Source organism: Falco rusticolus, chromosome 2 (assembly GCF_015220075.1).
Source record: "Falco rusticolus isolate bFalRus1 chromosome 2, bFalRus1.pri, whole genome shotgun sequence".
In the NCBI taxonomy this organism is placed as follows: domain Eukaryota; kingdom Metazoa; phylum Chordata; class Aves; order Falconiformes; family Falconidae; genus Falco; species Falco rusticolus.
In genome coordinates this window covers 44591064-44614234 of record NC_051188.1, presented here as the reverse complement: position 1 = coordinate 44614234, position 23171 = coordinate 44591064, and positions in this window count along the sequence as shown.

The following is a 23171-nucleotide window of genomic DNA, read 5'->3' as shown; positions in this document are numbered from 1 at the left end:
TGTCTCATCCCCCAGGGAACTATTTGTCAGCAGCTATTCCCACATACTCGTACTGTGAACTCCTAAATGCAAGTGAGGAGGTGTTTTTTGGTTTTTTTTTTTATGCTGCCTGCTCGATTACTAATTCCTTTTTTGTTCTCAGCATGTCCCATCGTTCATGAAGTAGGCATGTATTCGTAGAAACTTTCTAAAAAGATATTAATGGATTACTTAATTTTTTTCCTGGCATCTTTCCAGTGCTCTGCCTTGTTTTAATCAAAATGGGTGGAACACATATTGCACTTGCTCGCACTGCACTAAATCACTTTAATAAAACTACAGAATTCAGTCAAATGTTGCAAAACTTAGTACTGACAATCTGTCAACACTCCAAGGCATTTTGCTCAACAGGATGTGTTAATAAGTACTCTGCCCATTCAGTTTCATTTCTGAATTCCTGAAGAAAAAAATTCCCCTTGTTGTTCTCCTGAGAATCTTCACATATGTCAGTCTAATTAAAAAAACGTGTAGCATTATCAAGTGTATGTTGTCCATGTTTTCTCAAGGATCAGTACAGTCGCAAACCCATTCTGCTCATTTACAGTATCACTTTTTTCTTAGAGCAGAAGTCTACCATTCAGCCAAGAAAGAAGAATTTGTCTTCTGAAATAAAAATGTGTTAAATGGGAAAGTTATTTTAGGGAAGGGCAGCTCTTCCCCTCAAAAGCTAAATATAAAACCTTGATGTCAGATAAAGGGTTCTTGGCTGAAGTTGCATGGATGCAATAGGACAAATTAATGTGAACACACATGCAGGGACTGTGGTGGGTTCCCTCTGTCATGCTGACATCACCACTGCATTCATTTTCAATGCCAGTTTATTCTAACAAGTTCATTGCCATCCATATTTTTAAAACACTCAAAGGTTTTCCCAAGAGTGCTCCCTGCAACATTGGAGTCCCCTTTTGTTTTAACTGCAGCTCAGGAAACTGGGAAGAGAACTGCTGGGGTCTGGATGCAAGCCTCGGGGAGCAACGGTTCCATAGCGGCAGCCTCTCACCTTGCTGTACACCACTGAGCACAGCTCCAATCATGTCTGCTGAGCTGCATGCGGGAAGTGTGCACGATCATCTGAGTAAAACATAATCTGAGAAATTGCAATCTTCCCACAAACATGCCATGAGCAGAAAAAGTTGTCAAATTTACCAGATAAAATGCAAGGCGTGAAATATTCGATCAGCTTTACTTAATATGTACACACCATACATAAAGTGTTGCTGTCATTCAAGCTGCAAATGGATCCTGCACCCAGGTAGACTCCCACAGAAGTGAATGAGACTATTCATGGGGATATAACTTGTAGGGTAAGATTTTTTTGTTGGATATTTTCTAGCATCCTCAATATCAGCATGGTGACTAGCAAGACATTAGAAGAATAAATCACTTCAAGAAAACCTTGTTGTAAATTACTGTATCAGTCTTAAAATGTCAGTCTGTTCACATCCCTGCTCTTCTTTCAGAAGTCTTCTGAAATCGACGTTATTGTTTATTTCTCCCAACCAAAAATATTCACTTCCTCGTCACCTCCTCTAAGAACAATAGCCTACCCTGCAAATTAATTCAAATATTTTTTTCCTAGGAGGAAAAGTGCAAACACCCCAGAACCTGGTGTTTCTTGTTGATGTAGACTTGCACAGTTCAGCAGCTCTTATAAATTATGGGATCTAATTATGCTCATTAAGACTACTTGAGGACCTAATAAAGGGGCACTGACTAGACCTCTATGGTTACACCTGTTGTTGCAAAAGGCCGGGGTCCACTTTACATCCATTCACACCTCACAGCTTTGTTTGTGGAAAATCACCTACCCATGAAAGAGAGATATGCCTGAAGGAGGCCGCTGGCCTATCTAGTGAAACGGCTGTGGAAAATGCAGTGTTTGCAGAAAACAAAACAAGGTCCATTTATTATTTCTCCTTTAGAGTCAGTGGGAGTCTTGAATCCAAAATCTCCAGCAGTGTGGGAAATGTGACTTGCATAGAGACAGTTGCCATATGGTTACTTCTACATTTACCTGCTTTTGCAGTACGCTGTGGCTGCCCTCTCAGCTGTGCATTTGAGCATCTTTCCCATGGATATAAGGGCAAGCAAGGGACGAGGTCATCCTAAGTACCACATCCACTTGTGGCTACAGTACACAGATGGTACTGCTCAGACCACAGCTGTATATCAACATTCATTGTTGTGTTTGTGCGTCTTTCTCTTTCAGCTTTCCTCTGCATCAGGTCCCCAGACTTCCTGCTCACCAGGCAGTGGCGGCAGGATGGATGCCATCCTCCAACCCAGACTGTGGTACTGCTGACTGGCTCCCCCTCAGTTCAACCCCTCTGCCTGCGCCTGAGCCTCAAGCTGCAGGATGCTCAAGGGACCACAGTCTCCCTCCAACTCCCCCCTCTCCCCATCTGGCACCAGCAGTCCCACTTAGCAGCTTCAGAGACCAGAACAAAACTGACAGATTCTCCTTTCAACATCCCCTGCATGCCAAAGGAATTAGCTGTGATACCACACTTGGGCATTCAGACCCTCCAATACAATTTTTTTCAGTAGCACACGAGTGAAAGCAAATGTGCAAATTTCTTGCAGGTTGAGCTGGATCTTTCTGCTTCTTAAACACACAGGCACCACACATGCCCCTATACAGAATTTCCTTGAGGCCCTCCTCCCATTGCACTCAAGCGTTTTTGGTGTCTAGCTCCTGGGGTCTTCCTCCTGAGGCTCAGGACTTCTCTTTAAAATTGTAAAACTTCTCAGGTCAGCTATTTAGTCTAACTTTACTTCACCCTAAATGTAAATCCAAGCTTCAGATTTCTCTATGAAAGCATACCCACCTAATTCTTTCTCCACCTCAGAGCTGACTCTGTGTCTTTCCAGGTTTATATTTCACCTAACTCACATATGGCTTCATTTTGCTATGTCTGGGAATTTGCCGCTCCCAAGCCACCACACCCTACAGAAAGACTTTTCAAGAAAACTTGTTGTAGGCTTCGGCTTGCCTGGTATGTTTTATTTCAGTCATTAAGTTTAACCCAAAAGTTGTCAAAGAATGCTGAATTTGTATCCATTTGTTACAATTTTCTTTTTATTTGTATATATGTATACAAATTCATTATATATATGAATTTGTATACATTTTGTTACAATTTGTTACAATTTATTGTAACATATTTGTTACAATAGTTCATTATAATTTTTTTTGCATTGATTTGTAGTATCAGCTCTATCTCTAGATTATGCAAAGACAGATTTGCCAAATCATCACACAGGTAGAACGGTGGGAAGCATGTCAGGCGCTTGGGATTTTCTTAAGAACCATATTCTAATTTTTTGTGGTATTAAGAAGACCTGAGAAAGCTCAGAGCAAGGAAAGTGCCCTCCTTAATTCTGATGAGGCATGTGAGGCATTTGGCCACAAACTACCCACTACTTTCATAAGCAAGTTTAAAAGACAGCTTAAGCCATGAATCAATGTTTTGAGCACTCGCGTAATTTTCTGCCTCATTATCAGTGTCTATTCTTTGCTAAAGACAACGCTGTTGAGGTTTTCACTTATGTGTAACAAATTATATTAAACAAATTATTATTTATGCAATGACAAAGACTTTAAAAAATAATCACAAGACAGCTGTTCATTTAGGTAAAATCTGCTCATGTTTTGGTTTTGTTTTGTTTTGTTTTCCAACAGTAGATAACACACTCAGATACAAGACCCTGAACTCCATTTTGGATCTGCCTTTCAGGATCTGTTAGACATAAGGGGAACTAATTACAGTAGAGGACATTGCAGAGACTAGAAAAGGGATCAATACATACATTCCCCTAAGAGTGTTCAGCCATTAAACCAAAGCAGGAATTTCCCAAGAGCTAATAAAGGCTTTCTCCTTTTACCCAAGAATTCTTCTAATTTTCCCATGTTTCCTCCCCACTCACTAGCACAAACCTTTTTCATCATCATGTTCAGAACTCTCAGTACTCAAGGCACAATTTGGCTTCTCTTTTGTTATATTCAAGGTATTGCTTCTATGCCTGGCAGACCTTGGCTTTTTCCAAACAGAGAAAGTCTTGGGTTTTTTAGTGGTCTGAAGTGCAAACACAACTTATCAATCATAGTAAGAAGCACAGACCAATCAGTAGCTAAAACTACTCTTAAATCCAAACACCTAAATATAGAGCTTGACTCCTGAGTAGCCTCACTATTGCTAGCAAATACTACCAACTAATTTGTCCAATTAAATTTGGAGCTCCTGTGACTTACCGTGCTTTGGAAATATGCAGACCTCAGGGAGAGTTAGTTACAAAATCAGCAAGTCTAGAGCAACAAATTTCCTTGGGTTTATACATAAAAAAGGCCATATCTGAGTCAGGGGTTCAAACATAACTGTGGTTCCTCCCCAACTATTTGGATGCTTAATCTGGGTGTCTCTATCATGGTATACATGCCAAACAAAGCCCGCTAAAATATTTAATTCAAATCCAGACATTTCTGTTGTGGTTGCCAGCCCATTCATGCTAATGTTAGGTTTAACCATGATTAGACACTGATTTACGCGTTCGAATGCCTTCTTTTTACAATAGCATGATGAACCAAGTGACTTGGGAGGAGTTTTCAGAGGGGAAATTGCACTGGGAATATCAGTTATTACTGAAAATGTAATGAGGAAGCCTAGCAAGAATGCAGTCTCTCAGCTCTGAGGCTACAACAGGCTCATTAAAAGTAAAAAATAGCTTAGCATTTAATGACGTTTTGAAACTGTTACATTTAATCTTTAGTAGAAACATGGTCATGGAAATAGTAATTATTTCTGTCAGGCAGTCTGCTGAACACTGCCTGCATACCGCTGTTACCCTAGTTTGGGTAGGAAACCTTTTACAATATTGCTCTATTTTTGATGTGATGAGTTGTGTTCATGGAAAATTTACATCTCCAGCATTTCGTATCCCTGGCACACTCATTCTTCAGCTTTTTTGTTTACCCCAATGTTATTTCTTCTATCAAATTCAATGATGATTAAGTCAATCCCTTTTGAAAGAAATACTACCCTTTGTATACTACAGTTTTATTTCTACATAACTCTGTAGGGAGCTAGTGGCATTGGTAGGTCAAGCTACTTCTCCATACCCAGAAAGTATAAGTCTGAGGTTTGGGCTGAACGCTGACAGTTGCTTGCAGTCAACCCAGGTGAAGAGAAGTTATCAGGGTATTTGGACTGGAAAGCTATAGGTGGCCAAACATAGTGTCACGCATACCATTTAGTGGTGCCTAAGATGATCTGGACTTTTGGATTTGAAAAGGCCTCATTAAATGAGTGAAGGTCCTGTGAAGAAGGCTGAATCTGTTGGGCTTACACTGTCAAAGGTGCTTAGTAGCCCTGGAGTCCTGCCAGCCACTGCAGGAGGCTGCTCCCGCTGGACCACGCATTCCCACTTTTATGGAGACTACGACCTGAGACCGGTGATCCCAGTCCCAAGGGTAGAGATCCAGCTGAGACGCACATGTGCCTGCAGACATCATCTCAGAGAGTTTTCTTGGAGAGAAGATGCTGAGAAAGAGCAAATGGCTTTAAAACCTCCATCATGACTCTGTAAAAAAAAAATGACAGAACAGGGACCAGCCATGGGCCTTGCAGTATTTTTGGGTAGGTTTCCATTTCTCAGCTAGTCCTCATCTTTACCTGCAGCTGAAGAGATAGAAGTGACAAAGAGAAAGCACGATGAGATTCAGTTTCAAATTCAAAGACCTAAATAGGAATCTAAAACTTAGAAGTGTCCACATTATCCTAGTATCTGAGCTTTTATAATCAATGGAGATCTCGTCTAAAGAGCCAGCTGAGGTCTGTTCAGCCGGCCAGACACAAGTGTCTGCTGCCACGTGGCAAATAGCCCTGCACAGTCCCCTGGCTGCACTAACTAGGTCTTCATTGCCTTAACCAGCATCGGACCTTGAGTCACAGTTGGGTCCCTGAGTCTGGAACTGACACCCTCAAGGCTCAGACTAACAGAGGCATCTTGGAAAATCTTGACCAAAGGAGAGTCAATATGCTTGAGGGGAGTAAAATATTTCATGCAGAACTGTTCAAAAGTTACATGTTTAAGAAGCGTTGCTGCTGGGCTGGGCAGACCAGGCTATCAACTTGCTAGAAATGTTCTAAAGGATGAGTTGAGAGAAGATGGGTTAGGGTTGCAGCCTGCTGGAAGTAGTCACTCTGTAAAATTGAGCATTGCAGCTGTTTGTTTTTTTTTTTAAGTGGAGCACACCATCACATGTACTAAGACAAAACTAATGAAATCTCATGCTTCATAAAATCAACTTTTTGCTGCTGGGATCAAGAACTAATTTTAAATCATAAAATATGTCTGTATATTTGGTCAAATGAATAGTAGATGTTTTTATCTTTCTTCAGACTGTAGTCGCAAAGAAGGAGGCAGGATATAAGGTTTGACAGCCCCTAGTAGTAAAGAAACTTGGATGTTGATATCTGTATTCTGGCACATGAATAAAGTAACAAGGCAGTTAAATCAAAACCATAATTTTTCCACAACATCCCCCCAAACTAAGTATCTTATGTATGTGTTTGCTTACCAATATCAAATTAATCTCTACCAGAGTCAAAGATTCATTGGCATCAATAAGAGAAATAAGATCTTTTAGCACTGAGGGTGTGCAGCAGAGCACATGAATGTCTCATTGTCTTGAGATACTCATCACTGGAATGATGAATGTCTCAAGACAATATTTCAGTACTAACTGCATACTGGTATCCCCTGTTATTTAATTCCCATTAAAGTGAGATGGAAGTGAGCTGACAATACCCAAATTTCAAACAGACCTAGGTTTTTTCTTCAAGACTAACTTCTGTTTTAAAAAAAACATGAACCTGATGTGAAATTTTAGTTTCTTTTATACCAAGAATACAAAGCCATCATAAAGGTGAAATGTAAAAACTTATCATGGACTAGAAATTTAAAAAAAAAATAAAAAACAAAGAGTAGAAAAAAAATAACCGAGGTTATTGAAAAACTCCAGTAAAACAGGATTGTGTATGAGAAAAAGACAGAGAAATTTAAAAATAAATAATTCTAAACACTTTAAAACTGTATAGTTATAAAATATACATTCAACTAAGGTGTCAAGCATTAGTTTAGCATCTAAACGATAATGTTAGCTTTCAAACTAGGGCAATTTATTTTAACAAGAAAGATCTCCCAAAAGGTGCTGAAAGTAACAAAGTAAAGTGTTGGTTTCCCTGGTGAAAACATGAAACATTTTAGAATAAAATAAATGTACAACTTTGGGGGGGGGCGGGGGGGGGAGCGGACTTGAGAGGGTAGCTCCCCTAAAAATTTAGTAATTTAGTAGACTTTGAATTAGGCTTAAGAGGCAGCAAAATTTTTTTCATTTTATTTTTTTTTTAACAGAAAGTAGAGTAAGAGCCAGAAATGGGAAGGAGTAAAGTCATGGATCGGTAACATGTTCTCATCTTGCACAATGCATTTGGTTCTGGTCAACCTATACCTAGAAGTATACAGCAGAAACTCAGAGGCTCAGAGATGGGTGATGAGTGTGACCACAGAAGTATGCTATGGGGAAAGATACAACTTTCAAGAAAAACCCCAGTGACTAGGACCATTACTTCAGAGGAAAGACAAATAATCAGGGAAAAGACAACCTTAGGGAACGTGACACATGTAAGTGACACAGAGACAATGTTAGGGTATTCAGCAGAACACCATACAACACTCCTACAAGACTATACAAGGATAAAGGGAACACCAATAAAATCAAAAGATAGCAACATTTTGTGGTCATACTTTAAGCTGAATATTGTTTTCGCAGCTGTGAGGAGCCAATTAGCACGACGTGTGTTGGAGCCCGAAGCACAGGGTGTGCTCTTACAGATAATTAAAACATGCTGAGCAATAAGTTCAAAATTTTAGGTATGATATCAGTCCCTCACACATCGATGTACATGCAGATACTGAAGTGGCAAAAGAAAGCAATTTAGCCCCCGGGCAGATAGTTAAATAGCTGCTTATTGACTGTTTGAAAATACACTTGTAAAATCCAGTACTGGTAGGTGGGAGAGTGCAGCCTGAGCTTGCTGGGTTACTGGCCCAATCTGGTACAGCTGTTCCTACAGCCCCCTGCCCCACAAGGGCACCACTGCTGGAGCAGCTGTACTGCAGCCAAGGGCTTGGGTAGCCTCCACCATTTAAAAACTGCTGAAAATGTGATCAAGTGCTAAATTCAAAGTACAGGGAATTATGTCCCCTTAATCTACTTGTTTTATAGGCCATAATGAATCATTTAAAACATGAAAGAAAATTTTGGAATGAACATAATTGCCAACATATCCTTGCATGAAATGTGAACAACAACTTGTTAATCCTAAGATCCTACGCAAAAGTGAAACCCTTGTGCACTGACTTGTTCAATTAAAAATAAATACTGCAGTACCACTGGCAAGTCCTTCCTTCATTCTTTGTATGTAATGGCTTAAATGTTCTTCGTCTACAACGTAGTCAATAAAGTGTATTCTGCCTATGGAGCAACTTCTTCCCACAATACAGTCAGCAAATTATCAACAAATGATGTGACTACTCATGCATAGATGAACAGTTTCAAGTATTTGACATTGTCCACTGCCCTAGTGAATCATTTCAATGGATCTAATTCTCATCTATTGTAACTTGGTATAGTCTCACAAAAAATCATGGTGTAAGCATATAAGAAGATATGAATAAAACAATTTTGTATGCAAGGATAGGGAAATGCTTTTTGTATTACAGAAATACATGTGCCCAGGAAAACATAAACAGTATTATACAGAAAAGCATAGTTGTTTAATTCATAAACTGTTGAGATATTAATAACAAACAGTATATTTTTTTTATAATTCAAATTTTATTGCAACTTTTTTGAACTCCAGACAGCTGTAATTTCCTTTTGTCTATCAGCCAAAAGGAGTTTTACCTCAGTTTTGTATTTTGCAGGGACTAAAAGAAAGAATGACTCAGGTTATTGTGTTTGAAGCTGCTGGGTAAGGCTATTTTCACTCCCTAGAGGTAATGCTTTTTATGCTAAGCTTGAAGTTTTGAACTACAAAATAAAAAGTGTGCTAAATACTGATTTTATTAGCCCTTAAAGTATTTCACTTTAAAATAATGGGAGGAAAGATCATAATACCTTTATATGTGTAATAAATCAGTTCTAGAAAGGGAGATGCAACACAGTGCAATTATTTAATATTAGTAGTTCTCTTGGCCTTCTTGGAACTTGTCTCTATGGGAACAGTTAGTGTTGCTGCCAACCTATGTACTGTCAGATTGCAAAAGTTCATATCACTCCCATCAACACAGTTTTAGAAAAGTCAGCAGACTGCAGAGGCAGAGCCAAGGAACTGACAGTCTCTTTTGGTGATCCTTATATCAGAAACATATTCCCACTTTATGATAAGTGTTCTATATTCCATGAACAAGAACAACATATTCATCTTCACACCCCAAGGGGAGCGGCACAAAGAAGGGGTAACATAAAAGATGGTGAGAGCTCCCTAAATCTTTTTTTTAATCCAAAAGATTTTGCCCTGGAATCTAAAGATGAACTTTACTTAATTCCTACTTAATTGCCAGTTCCTACTTAACGGAGCTACTTAGTTCATGCCTATAACATACGAAGATTAGGAAGATCCCTTTCAGTTCAGAGTGATTAGAGAATAAAATAGGCTGCCAAGGAAAGTAGTTGCAGCAACAAGCATCACAGCCTAGAACTGGTGAGCATCTAGGGACTCTTACAATGGTGGGTATATGTCCTGAAAGGGAAGAGATGAATCAGATGGATGGCTTTTACCATGCAAAAATCCCATGCTCCACACCTCTCAACCAGTATAGCATCCTTCCTGAACAACTCCCCTCCTTAATCGCTTCCATAAGCTCTTTTAAAGCCTGATACTCTCACCAATAAGGCTACTTATCCCAGTGAAGCAAAATGCCTGCATCTTGTGTCAATTCAGTGTGTCTTTACAGTGCAGAAAACTAAACTCTTCAGCCAGAGGTGGTTACACAGAAAATACATACACTGTGCAATAGGTACTTTTATACCTATGTGTTCACATATGTGCATCCACGGACACCCACACACAATTTATTTCTACCAAAGGTCAAGTCTAACTCTTCTGTTGACTGTACTTGTATTGACTGTGTCTTTGTTAATGTGATTCTTGCAAAGCACCCATCACTGCAGTTTTTGGGGGGCAGATTATGTGACAGGGTGCCTTCAAATTGAAATTCTAGCAGTGCTGCGAATACTCAGTCACTCACATTTTCTGCTGGTGCAGAGGTAACTGTGACTCCTTTGGCCCACCTCAAGCAGCCTTTTTTTTTATTTCTTTCTTATTAAGGACTGTCACGTATCATTTCAAAAGGTCTACTTAGCACTTATCTTCCCCACAGTGTTGGCTCAAGTTATCTACATGCAGGTTAATTCCTTGAATCAAATCAGCCAAATTGTATAACACCACTTGAAGAACCCGGAACAGCACGGGGCTACTGGAACCTGACCGCATGCTCGCACAACCTCACATTGAACTCACAGCCCCTGACCAACCGGCCAAGCTCAGACCAGAACAAGGTTTCTTGGAGGAGAGTGGGAAAGATCTCGGCGAATTGTAAGAAATGTGAGAGGTTCCCCACTGCAAGAATGTGGCTGCATTTAGTATTTGATTAAATACAGCAACAAGTTTAAAGAATGCAACTAATTAAATGAGGGGGTTCCCCTACTGTTGAGGTAAGAGTTTTCCAGGGAGTTCAGACATACAATAAAATAGTCATATTCTTTTGTGCACCTCTAACCTTCCCAGTCCTTGGCTGCCCCTCGGGAGAATAGCAGTTTTTTGCGTTCTGTCTTTATGTCCCAAACCTGAAAGATTTTAGCACAATTTGCCTCCTACCATTAGTTTGTTTTTCTTGTGCTGTAGGAGTAGTTGACAGGGAATTTCCTATAAGCCCTTGCTGCTAAAACTGCTGTAGTAATAACATTAATAAGATGTAAGACAGCCAAATAGTGCATCAGAGACTCATCAAGCTTTTCTCTAAAAATATTGGAATACAATATGTGAAAAGTATTATACATCAAATTGATTTTTCATAGAAAAGCTTAGTGAATCAATCCCCTACTAATAAATAAGATGGGATAAAAGAGCTGGAACTGCTCCTAGAAAGTCCAGAATTATTGAGCAGGTAATTGGTGCTGCTTCCTATAATATCTGTTGTGTAGATTCAGCTGTAGCTGTTTAAAAATGCACTGTAAGACCATGCAGGAGCCATTCAGTTGTGATGGTCTGGTTATGTCTATCCTTGGGCATGTTCAATAGTTCCCAAGGGTCCTTCAGCCTCCCAGATTGATCAGAAGGTCACAACTCCAGAAAAGTTTAATGTATCATATACTTTCTTGGTGATATCAGATAGCTGAGAGGAAACATCAAGAAGAGGATGCCATGGAGAGGAAAGAGACTAATAAATTCCACAGCTTAGAATCTGGGACAGAAAGGGCTTAACTAACCACCTAAATAACTTGAATAAATGCACTGATTATTTTAACATTAATTTTCACTTGTTACTCAGTATAGGTATTGCTAATTTTAAACAATAATTTGTTTTAAGAGTTTACGTGAAGTTGTATTTACTACTGGTTACAGATGTAGAAGAACCCACCTAGACACACACAATTATAATTTCTGCACAGTGGACAGGAAGCTCAATGCCCAGGATAAAGTAGAAAAATCAGCTATTTAATCCCAGTGCATTAAAGACTTTAGCCATATGAGATCCCATAACAATTAAAGACTAAAAAGTCTAACTAATTGTGCAACAGTGACAGTGGTTTTAGGTGAATCTTCTCAGCATCAGAAACAATTTTAAATGGCCTCTGAATCAAGTCATCAATCTGATTTTAAGGGAACAATTCAAGCTGGTGTATCCTTCTATAAAGAAACAAAATGGACTCACGTGAAGGTGGATAAAGGGGGTAAAGCTAAATTACATCGTTCCTTAGTTCAGGTGGGATTAAGATTTTATCTTGTAATTTACTGGCTGTTAAGACTCACCATTCTATAATTCACAGCTTTATAATTTTTTCGTGCATATGTGCAATGTAGGAGACGACACGTTTCAATCAGTTACAATTGTTCCCACTTTTTGGGAGATGCCATGAACTCATCTGAAACACTGACTTCTTTGACCTTAAGTACTTCCCATGAGTTTCAGGCTTCTACGTAACGAATCCTTGAAGTTCATATTTGACGCTTGCTCATTCTTATAAGCTTACAAAGTCTATAATGTGGAAAACACTCCTGAGAAAACATGTGGCAACAGCTACAGTAAGGAGGAAAAGAAATCCAGACTGATAGAACTAAAGCCTTTTACTATTTAGAAACCCTAGTGCAGAAAAGCTTCTAGTATGCCTTCTAATAGTTATAAGGGAAAAGTTATGTGATGGTGCTGAGAGCAGGTAAACATCCAATAAAGGGGTTTAATATTTAAACATTGTTAGGAATTATTGTGAAAATTACAAAGATTTCTGTAGTGTCAAAAAACTCGGTTTGTACACTAAACATGATAATCACTACAGGTACAAGAGAGAGCACTTCCCCCATGAAAACTTGCTCCGTGCTTAGCAGTCACGCTGCTACACTGCTTTTGCAGGAGAGTGCTGCCCACCATGCTCCATCTCCCTCTCCCTCCCTTGCATCCAGCCTACGCTGCACGTGGCTCAGAGGTCAGTGCAGACAGGCCCTAGGTTTGCAAAGGTGTTTTTTTTCAAACATAACAACTAAGGGAATGACTGGCAAAGCAGTCAATATCAGTACCTTCTGAAAGAGAAGATTTCATGCAACTAGAAGAACTCACAGCTCCTTAGATGTATTTGCTCAATTCCTTCTGACTTCTTTAATTTGCTTTCCTAAACCAGCTTTACTAGTATCGATTGCACTACAGCATGATAGTATGGAAGATTATCTGCCAGTAGACTCACAATTTAAGAGGCTTAATGAAAAGTGTACTTAATTTAGCATTTTACATTCTTAGGTCTCCATTTTTCTCCACTTTTATTGGGAAGTATTAAAGTAGTAGCTCCATAAGCCCCTCTTTGAGAAATACTCTAAAAATTTAAACTGATAACTAGAGCTAGCAGGCAGCTAAAACTGGGGCAGTAAAATTGTTCTGTTAACTAGTGCAAATGACCCAGACAGGAGAACTTCTGTGCCACCCTAGCCTGGCCTGGCTGGCCAAAGCTTTAAAGCTCGGAATCTTCAAATTGCTTGACAGCATAGCATGACACCCTCCCTTTGGGAGCGTGCTGTAGTCAGGAATCTTACTGATTCCAGTATCAGCTGTAGACACTAGAAGAGACTTCCACCTCTCTGTACTGTTGTGGGGCAAGACCTACACGTTCCCATACAGCTCAGGGAGCTCTGAGGTATAGCAGAAGATGTTATGGGAGGCAGAGCTCTTATTAAAGTGTCCCAAGACTTTGGTGTATAGCTATGTTGCATCCAAGCGAAGGAATGCTTTGATGTCATGGCCTTCAGTGTTTATGCCTTAAATCAGCTTTAAGGCAGACTAAGGTAAAATGAAAATACAGGCCTTTGTTTCATTCAAAAAAGCACAGTTACAAGTGTCTATAAAACATGCAGATGAATAAATGAAAGAAAAACTGTGCTTTACTCACTTATGCTAAGGTTGTTTGTAAAAAAATCTCTGTTGGTTTTTCCTTATTCAGTGGATCTGTTCTCTCTTTTCTGAAATGCTAATTGTCTGGATTTTAACCTTTGCCCATCCTTTTTGTCTTTTGTTGAGTGAAGCAGCCTGTTTCTGCCAGGAAATGGCACTCCCCAAAAAAGCAGTCAGATAGACTCAGATTTTAGATGACCCCTCTCTCTGGGCTCCCCCTAGATGGACTGTATACCACAGCACATATGCCAAAGTCCTGTTGACATCTTCTAGAAGAACAGGTTTAATGTTTCCCCTGGAAACTCTTATTTCCTCCTCAACTGGCCACTTTCTCAACTCAGATAAATGGTGTTTCCCTTAATTATGCATGAAAATGTCTCTTTGTTAGATTAAAAGGCATCTCTTGCACTTAATACAACTCTTTCTACAGGACAGAAAACTACTCCACCACCACTACCCCCCACTCCGTTCTTGGTTTTTTATTTGGCACATTCCAGCGAGGCATCTGCCTTTCACTGTACCCACGAGCTAGATCAATCTGTACATTAAGAATATAGGTAAAACAAACATGCAAAGTAGAAGCATGTGAAAGGGATCACTAGAGGTCTAGTCCAATACTCCCTTCAATGTTGCGTCAGGTCAGCCATAGACAATTGTGCTTTGCACACTGAGGGCTCTTGTCTTTTATCAGACAACTTTAAGCAAATACTTTAACAACAATTTGAGGGAAAATGACCCACAACACTTTCCTCAGGCTTATCATATTTGGAAGTTTTTGACTCAGTTTCACAAGGATTGAGCACCAAAAGCTTTGATGGAAATAAATGGGCTGTATGTGATGACAGAGGATTTGAAAGTTGGTTTTTTCCAGTGAGACTTTTTTACCTAGAAGTATCTGGTGCATTACAGTGTTATTGATAAAATGGCATTCTAGCCTTGTTGTATGCATTGGTAGGCATAAATTGAAAAGAGATGGAGAAGACCTCCATGTTTCCTATTGTCCAACTTTCAATAGCCAGTGGGAGTGACCTCCAGGAAAGCAAATAACCATTAAATCGGTCTTTGAAATGGGTGTAAACAAAAGGATTTTCTTCGAAAAACATGGACATGTTTGTTGCTCAGCAGTAGCAGATTAAGTACTAGATGCTTGAAGTCTAGTACAACTTCTTCTGTTTATACCTGGGAAGAATCTGAAGGGTATAACCAGATTACTTTATATTCCTGAGTTTGATGTGATTCACAGGAAGATTTTAGGTATATCAAGACTTACAGCCATGGAATTTAAAGCCATTGGTTTCATTAGGATTATTTATCAGACTGTGTTTGCATCTCCCTTGGAGGCTGTAAAGTATTAGAAAAAGTAATGTATATCAAAACCACTTCATTTTTTCCAAGGGGTTGGGAGGGCATGGAGAAGCTGCTGTAACTACAGGGTGAATTAGGATAGCTGCTAACTGCCTGCAATGGCTGGTGGATGTTACCTTCACAGCAGGAACAAATGTTGGCACCTCCAACAACATCTTGGTCTCCATTCTTAAGGGAGAGTTGAGCAGCTGCAGTCTCCAAGGATTGCAAAGTTGAGTTAGGATACAGATATTTTCAAGAGGTCAGGGAATATGTACACAGCCTTAAAAACACTAGCAGGATACAATGATTTCTGAATTTAGCCTGTAATTTTATTTACAATTCCCTTGTCTTTTTGGAATAAATCCCTTCTATTACAACTGTGAAGTGATGAAAAATTTACCATGTTCCATATCTGAAAGCTCCTACGTTAATCAATGGCTTCTGGTAGGACAACCATTGTCATATGATGGGTAAAATAAGCTTTTGGAATGCATCTTCAGTGCACCAATAACTTAATGTGCTCCATAACAAATTGTTTATATATGGGTAATGAAAATGGTATTCTTTGCTATCTCATCACTACTATACCTCTTAAACTACACTGATACTTTATATTTACTGTGAATAAACTTATAAACTCACGGCAAATGAAAGTGAAGTCTATGTATCACTATTATTTATTCATTAGTCTTCTATGGACTTAATACCCAGACATGGTAGACACTTTACACAGTAAGAGAAATGCCTGTCAGAAGACTTTAGCATCTAAATAAGTTGCAAACAGAGAGAAAGGCAGTAATATTATGTTCCTGGTTTCTACTTCATACTATGCATAATAGGTTTGTATATTTTATTGCAAACCTAAAGCATAATAGGTTGGTACATGACACCAGGGTGCTAAAATGAAAATACAGCATAATTATATATAAGGTTTCAAATAATTTGTTAAGGTGGAGTAGCACAGTCTGACACAGCAGTCACAGTAGCTCCACAGTAGTGCTATACTGTCAACAAGGGCTACTCATTTATTCCAGCATCTTTTCTGTGCTTTCCTGTGCATTTCTGAAGGTTTTCCCATCAGACTCATAACTCGTATGTTTCTGTCATAAACTGTCTACAGGTAAACATGTGGGATCTTCAGAAAATATCTTTTGCAGTCTCTCGTGAAAATTTAAATCCAGGTAACCCTTTTCCCACATAATGCAAAGTCTTTTTAGACAAAGTTTTAATGACACAATTAATAAAACATGTGACAAAGCTGGGGCATTTTCTGCTTAGGACGGAGTTTGGGTCTTAACTTAGTTTTAAAATATTGGTTTTGCTTTTGCTTCAGTGGCTGTTTTCTTCCCACAGTGGGGCTACAATGATAGAGATACCAGCTTCAAGGAGTTGGTATGGATGTAAGGAGCGGATTGAGTTAGTACTGCCAGCAGACAAGGAAGTCACAGGAACCTGTGCCCTGTGCTGTGCCTTTTAAAGCAAATTGATTTGTTCCTTGTAGCTCCATAATGAATGTAATCTCATTTGCTTTTTCAGGAGACAGATGTTTGGCTATGAAACTTGCATACCTATGTCCAGCAGCCAAAGTTGCATATAGCATAATTACACCTTTGAACCTGATAAATGTGTGCATTTTATAAAGAACTGCCTGGTGGGAAAATGAGCCAGTCCTTAGTTAAATGCTCTGGAGGGGCAGGGGGGGAGGAATGACTTTTTTCCTCTGCTTCAAGTTGATGCTGGAAGAATCCACTTCCTTTGAGAAAAGTGGCAACTTTTTCTGCATAGGAGAGATTTCTGAAGTGAGTATTTAGCACTTAATGCAGAATTATTTCCAGTTATTCAAGTGCTCTGTTAAAAGGTCTTTAGATAAACTTCCTGGAGAATTTTAAGAGTTCAACGATTCGCTTCCATAACAATTATTTAAAAAAGCTGCAGAGTATAAAACGTGATTTCCTTTCTGTGGGAAGAAAATTCAATGGTATAAAATACCTTGCAGAGCATGCACTAATATAATCTTACAAAATGTTATACAAAAAATACAGCAAAATTATAATTTCCTATTATATCTTAGAGGCCTCCTGTTTCCAGAATAGCTGTACTTCACAATGTTACCTTCAAACACAGTGGAAAGCCTGCAGAATGGGAAAGTGATTTGCTTAGGCTGAAGGAATGAAAGTATTTCTAGAATGGTTGGTAGCATCTGCCACTAATAGAGAATTAGGGAGCTAATTTCCTCAAGGACAGATTACTTACTAATTGTCCATTTTAAAGGTTCTTCTTTATGCTTGGCATTTATGCTGTGGTGGTTCCTACAGATCGAACTAGTACTGCATGCTGAGCAGACACACAAGAAATAACTAGTGACAAAAATAACAAATAATCAAAATAACAGGGTACTGGATGACAAAGAAAAATGTTCAGATCTATGGTATAATTTCAATCACAATTATATTTGCTGTAAAGTATGAATGGAGTCAGCTAAATGAATGTTAGTAAACACTGTCATTCTCTATAGCTTTTCATTAACTGCTGTACTAAAGCCTCAGTCGTATGAGTTTTTAAGAGCTTCCAGCTTTCCTCAGTGCCTCAAATAATGTGTGAATTATTTTGGAATAAAACATTACTTTCTCCTTCTTAAGTAAAAATCTCCAAGAAGGAGGGGAAATATCCACTTTCCATCAGATGAAGAATATTTCATGTTTAAATCTCACATCAGAATTTCTTTTCTCCTACTACACCTTCTTCACAAAAATCTATCTGAGGGAGAATTTTGAGTCACTATATGGAAATAAATCCTTATTTTCTTTTACTGTTTTTTATGATCTTGTTCTGATCCAGGAGCAAATGATGGAACAGACATAATAAAACAGGTCATCTAATTATATAATCACAAAAACAACTATAAAAAGTAACAAACAAGAAGCATAAGGGTAAAGGGTTATGCACACATCGGTGCATTAGGGCCATAAAAGGTATTTTCCTCTGTGCCAGCCAGCAGTCTTGCGAGTGTCTCTTCAGGCTGATGATATTAAACTGAAGCTAATACGTAAAATGAGAGAGGAACAGAAGCGTTTCTTTACATAGCCTACAACTAGAGAGTGTAAGAACTACAAATGCAAAGTTTAACCCCCCAAAAATGTTCTGAAAGTGTGTTCAGAATGAACAGTCTACATAGAAAGGAACAATCAAAAAAGAAAGGTTGCTTGTTTTTTCTGCACAGGGGTACATAAGAACAAAGAGTGAATACTACAGAACAAGAGAACAGTTCATTGTTGCTGGTACTAAAATTCCTGGGTAATTTTTACTTTGCCTCATGAAAGATCAGTGTTGCTCTAGGCTTTTTCTTTGTAGTGGCTGTGCTATTTTGAATGCCTGATCTTGTTCTTTTTCTTGGGCACTTCTTTGCTTGCAGGAGTTTTATTTTAAAGGGAGATGTAGAAGGAAGATTCAAAGAGGGAAATGCTGACACTCCCAGAAAGAGTGGTGAGTACATGCCACAGAAACTTCATTTTCTCAGTGGATCATGCTTTATATCCTTGCTCGTTTACGGTGATGTGCTATGATGCCCAGTGTGTCAGGCTGACTTGCAATGCGTTTCTCACTCCAACACAGCTCTGTTTGAGTATTCAGGTTTCCATTTAGCATATTTTTTATTATTATTAGCCATTTCCCCTTGTCCTATCTCTACATGCCTTGCAAAAAGTCCCTCTCCAGCTTTCTTGCAAGACCCCTTGAGGTACTGGAAAGCTTCTATAAGGTCTCCCTGGAGCCTGCTCTTCTCCAGGATGAACAACCCCAACCCTCTCAGCCTGTCCTCACAGGAGAGGTGCTCCAGCCCTCTGATCATCTTTATGACCCTCCTCTGGAATTACTCCAACAGGTCAGTGTCCTTCTTATGTCACAGCCCCCAGAGCTGGATGCAGTACTCCAGGTGGGGTCTCACGAGAGCCAAGCAGAGGAGAGAATCACCTCCCTCAACCTGCTGGTCACAGTTCTTCTGATGCAGCCCAGGATACAGCTGGCTTTCTGGGCTGCAAGCACACATTTCTGGGTCACGTTGTGCTTGTCAACCAACACCCCCAACCCCTTCTCCTCAGGGCTTCTTGCCGTTCTCTGCCCAGCCTGTATTTGTGCCTGGGATTGCTTGGGATTTAATGTACTTATTCTGTATGCAAAACTGCATGTGGTGAACAAATTGCAGTCATTGTATCACAAGCTTCAGGAAGGACTATGCAAAATTGCTTTTTTCCCCTGATATCTGAAAGGATTTGATTTCCACTCAGAATATTTAACCTTCCTAAGCCATGTCTGCATGTTTTACATAATGATTATAATTCTGTAATGTTATTTTTGTGTAGACTTTATACACATCACATGTTCCAATAAAAAACACTGGTTGTAGCTGAATATCTGCACCACTTAATTCTTCTGCTCTTGTAGGAACAATGCTTGTACTGTTTTACTACATTTTGTGTGTGTGTTATGGTTTAATGTCTTTGACATGAAACAGGTATTGCTGCTATTTTCTATTAGAAGCTTTTTGTCCACCTTTTCTTTTTCCATTGACTATTTCTTCGGTGCTCTTATCCATCACTATTTGGGGATAAATACAGGTTAAAAAAAAATAATTGGTAAGTTGAAACTGGAAGAGTGTAGACTATCTTTTGAGGGGGGCAAATGCTTTTCCCCGTGCCTACCACATGCCTATTGATTCACAGGTACTAAAAACTAGATAGCTACAAAAGCTCTGTTGCCAGGTGAGAACTTTCCTCCCTGTGGCACTGGAAACATCCTTTGATGACTCAGGTCAACCTAGAGAGATGTTGTGCCCTCCCTGACCCAGAGAAGTGACCCAGGGAAATGGAAGGGTGCAGATTTCCTCGTCGACAGCCAACCACTTTCTCACTGCAGGTGATCTCACACCACCAAGTCCCCCTCTGTAGCAGCCACCTTCTGCCACAGTTGTGTCTGGGTGCTGATGGCACTTTGAGGCTCCACACACTTTCAGTAGATCGACACTGCAAAATAAGGAGGCGATGAGACCAGTTTATAGCCCTTAGGAGTGGCACAACAAGCTCTCTCCACAACATCTAGTACAGAAGGTTTGTCTTGGGGTGAGCTGGTCTGCAGGACGACACGGGAGTGGGCCCACCTTGAGGATCAGGGTTCAGTGCCTGAGCTCCAGCTCCTCTGTTCAGCAGTGCAAATACTTCCATCTGGAACAGAGACAAAATGGGGGCTGTCTGGAGACCCCTGGAGAGAGAGAGGCTGGGAGGTGTCATCTCTTTTTTCTCATATGTATAGCCAATGTTTTAATGGCATTTGTCCAGCTCATCAGGACATGACAAAGAGATAATTTTTATTTTTCAGTGAAAATTTGGAGGTTCAACATTTTCAGTCACACCCCAGAAATGTAGAGATTTTACCCAGAACTTGTCATGGTTTGATGGAAAGATAGCATTTCCTGGCAACAGCTCTGCTTGGTAAGAAATTTAACTATCCACATTTCCACTGAGACTTCACTAAGATTTTTCATGTAGCGTTTGTTTTTAGAACTACAACTCTAGTCAAGGTGAATTAAGAAAATACTGCCTGAGTTGCTGTATTTTAAATATTACTTGGGTTTACCTAAAAGGAGCTCACACCTTTATAAAGTAATTCTCTGTGACTTGATGCTGTTTAAAACATTTGAATTTAAATTTGGGACCTTACTGTGTTTCGGTTGCTCAGACCTTGGCCAGTCAGTGGAGGTCAGCCCAGCTTAACTTCTTACTCATTTAGAGGTGAAAAGAGACTGGACGCTCTCAGTCTAGCATCTACCAACACCAGGTAATGAAAGTTTGGGGCTGGGAAATGAAACTCTTTGCATCCATTAAAAAAGCCTAAAGAATAAGTGTGCCTATCGTCTAATAGGAAGGGTGCTGCACCCCAAACACTTTCACAGTATTTTTTTAAAAAACAAACACTGGTTTGGAAAAGGCAGAGATTAGGTAACTGTCAGCTTCTGGAATAGGTAGACAAACATGCTGCAGCTCTTACAGAGATGTGAATAGAATTGTACCTGCTTGACAGGTCTAAACTCTTAATTTGATTTTTGCAAGCTAAAATTTTATCAAATATAACCCTATGGTTCATTTTGTGTGAAAGGTAAGATGAAGTTTCCAGAAGAGGAATAATATTGGCGGAAAAAAGGAAGAAAGGAAAGTGTATTTGTTGGCACAGATCCCTTTGGGCATCAGTAGAGGTAGCAACAGGAAAAAGACAGGAGCACTGATCACACAAGTCTTCAACTACAAAGCTGGAGAACAAACCAAAGACCCTGACAAGCACTAGAAACCAGCTAATGAAGCCATGCCATTAAATCCAATGTGTTCCAGATCTTCACAGTACTGCCCTGCCATACATCTGTCGAAGGATATTTAACTCCAAAGTATCTAGGGTAACATGTAATTCTATATTGTCCTCTGTTTCCATGAAGCTAAAGACCACCAACCTTTTGTTTGTGCAAATTATTTCTGAAATCCAGAATCACACAGCAAGAGTTACAAAAACATCCTGTGATTTACTTAATAGAATAACAACTGAATCTGAATAATTACTTTGGCCTACAGTTCAGAAAATGAGTGTATCCTGTGTAGACCCAGGACTCACCATAACAACTTTGTCCACCTTTGGAACTACAAAAACAAATGGCAATATAAAAATACAGTTGCTCACTTTTAATCAGAAAATATTTGTTTGGAGGTTGTTTTCTTGAATTTGGGGGTTTTGTGGTTTTGGTTTGGTTTTGGTTTGGTTTTGGTTTTTTTGCTTTAGGTCTTTATTTTTCCTTTAACTCTTGCAAATCATACTGCATTCTTTTTTATTTCAAGCTTCATTTCACATCTTTATGCATAAGGTCAAAGAGTCTAAGTCTAATAAGTACAGTAGTGGTTTGCCCTGTGGATATGCAATATGTGCACTTGTGTTCTTGTCTTCCACCCCTCTGCTTGCTTTCCAAATGGCACCCAAGAGATTAATATCCATTGGAGTTAATGCTTAAGTTAAAACTCCAGTTCTGGCTTCTGTACAATAGAACTGTGGGTGATACCATGAAAGCTGATAGTCCAAGCATTAAAGCTTTTTATTAGCTTTCACAAATGGATTGTTTGCTATATGGAGTTCTTAAAAGATTGGTTTTATTTTCTTACTTGATTTTGATAAAATAGCATGAAACATTTCATAGTTCAGAACAAATCAGCAAATGGCTTACACTGATTATATTCTGCACAGTACATGCAGAGCACAGTACACTTAAAACCTAAAGAACTTCACGATAAATAAAAAAATGCCAAAGGTAAGATGAGAAAAAATCCTTTCTTTGCTCACTTCAAATATTACATGATTATACACTACTGTGCTCATTATCTATCTGGTACTCCACACATATGCTTTGCAGGACTCTGGGTAATGGGTTAAATGCCTGTGGGGGCACTGTCTTTACTTAATTTCATGCAGAGGATGATAGGACAAGAAGAGGAAAGACCGTAATGATGTTAAGCTATCTCATTCCTTTATGATCCTGGGCTGCCTATGGAACCAAACATGTTTTTGCAGCCCTTGGCTGAAGCCTCCGTTGCTGGGGGATCTCTGGGAAGCCTTAAGGCTACAGAGAATTTCACCAGTAGCATATGCTACATCCCCAGTCTCATGTAGCTTTCAAATGCCCACTCCTACATCCAATCAACACAGTAATTCTTTATAAAAAAAACTAAAATTATTTACTGTAACTAGGTTTGGTGGTCACAAAACAGCAATGCTTATTATCCCACTTCCAGAATACAAATAGAAGACCTTTGCAAAAAAAAGGAAAGATGTTTGATTTATTTTTTTTTTTAATGAAACAGTGTAAGAAATATGATTGAAAAGAGATCCAAATTCTAATAAAATAAAGGTAAATTTGGGGTTGGATCAGCTCCTCCAATACCATAAATGGAAGGGTTTCCCTCAGGTGGAGGAGGTACCTAGAGACATTGACCCCTCTAAATAGGCCAGAAGAAAGAACAGGCATATGAAGCTGAGCT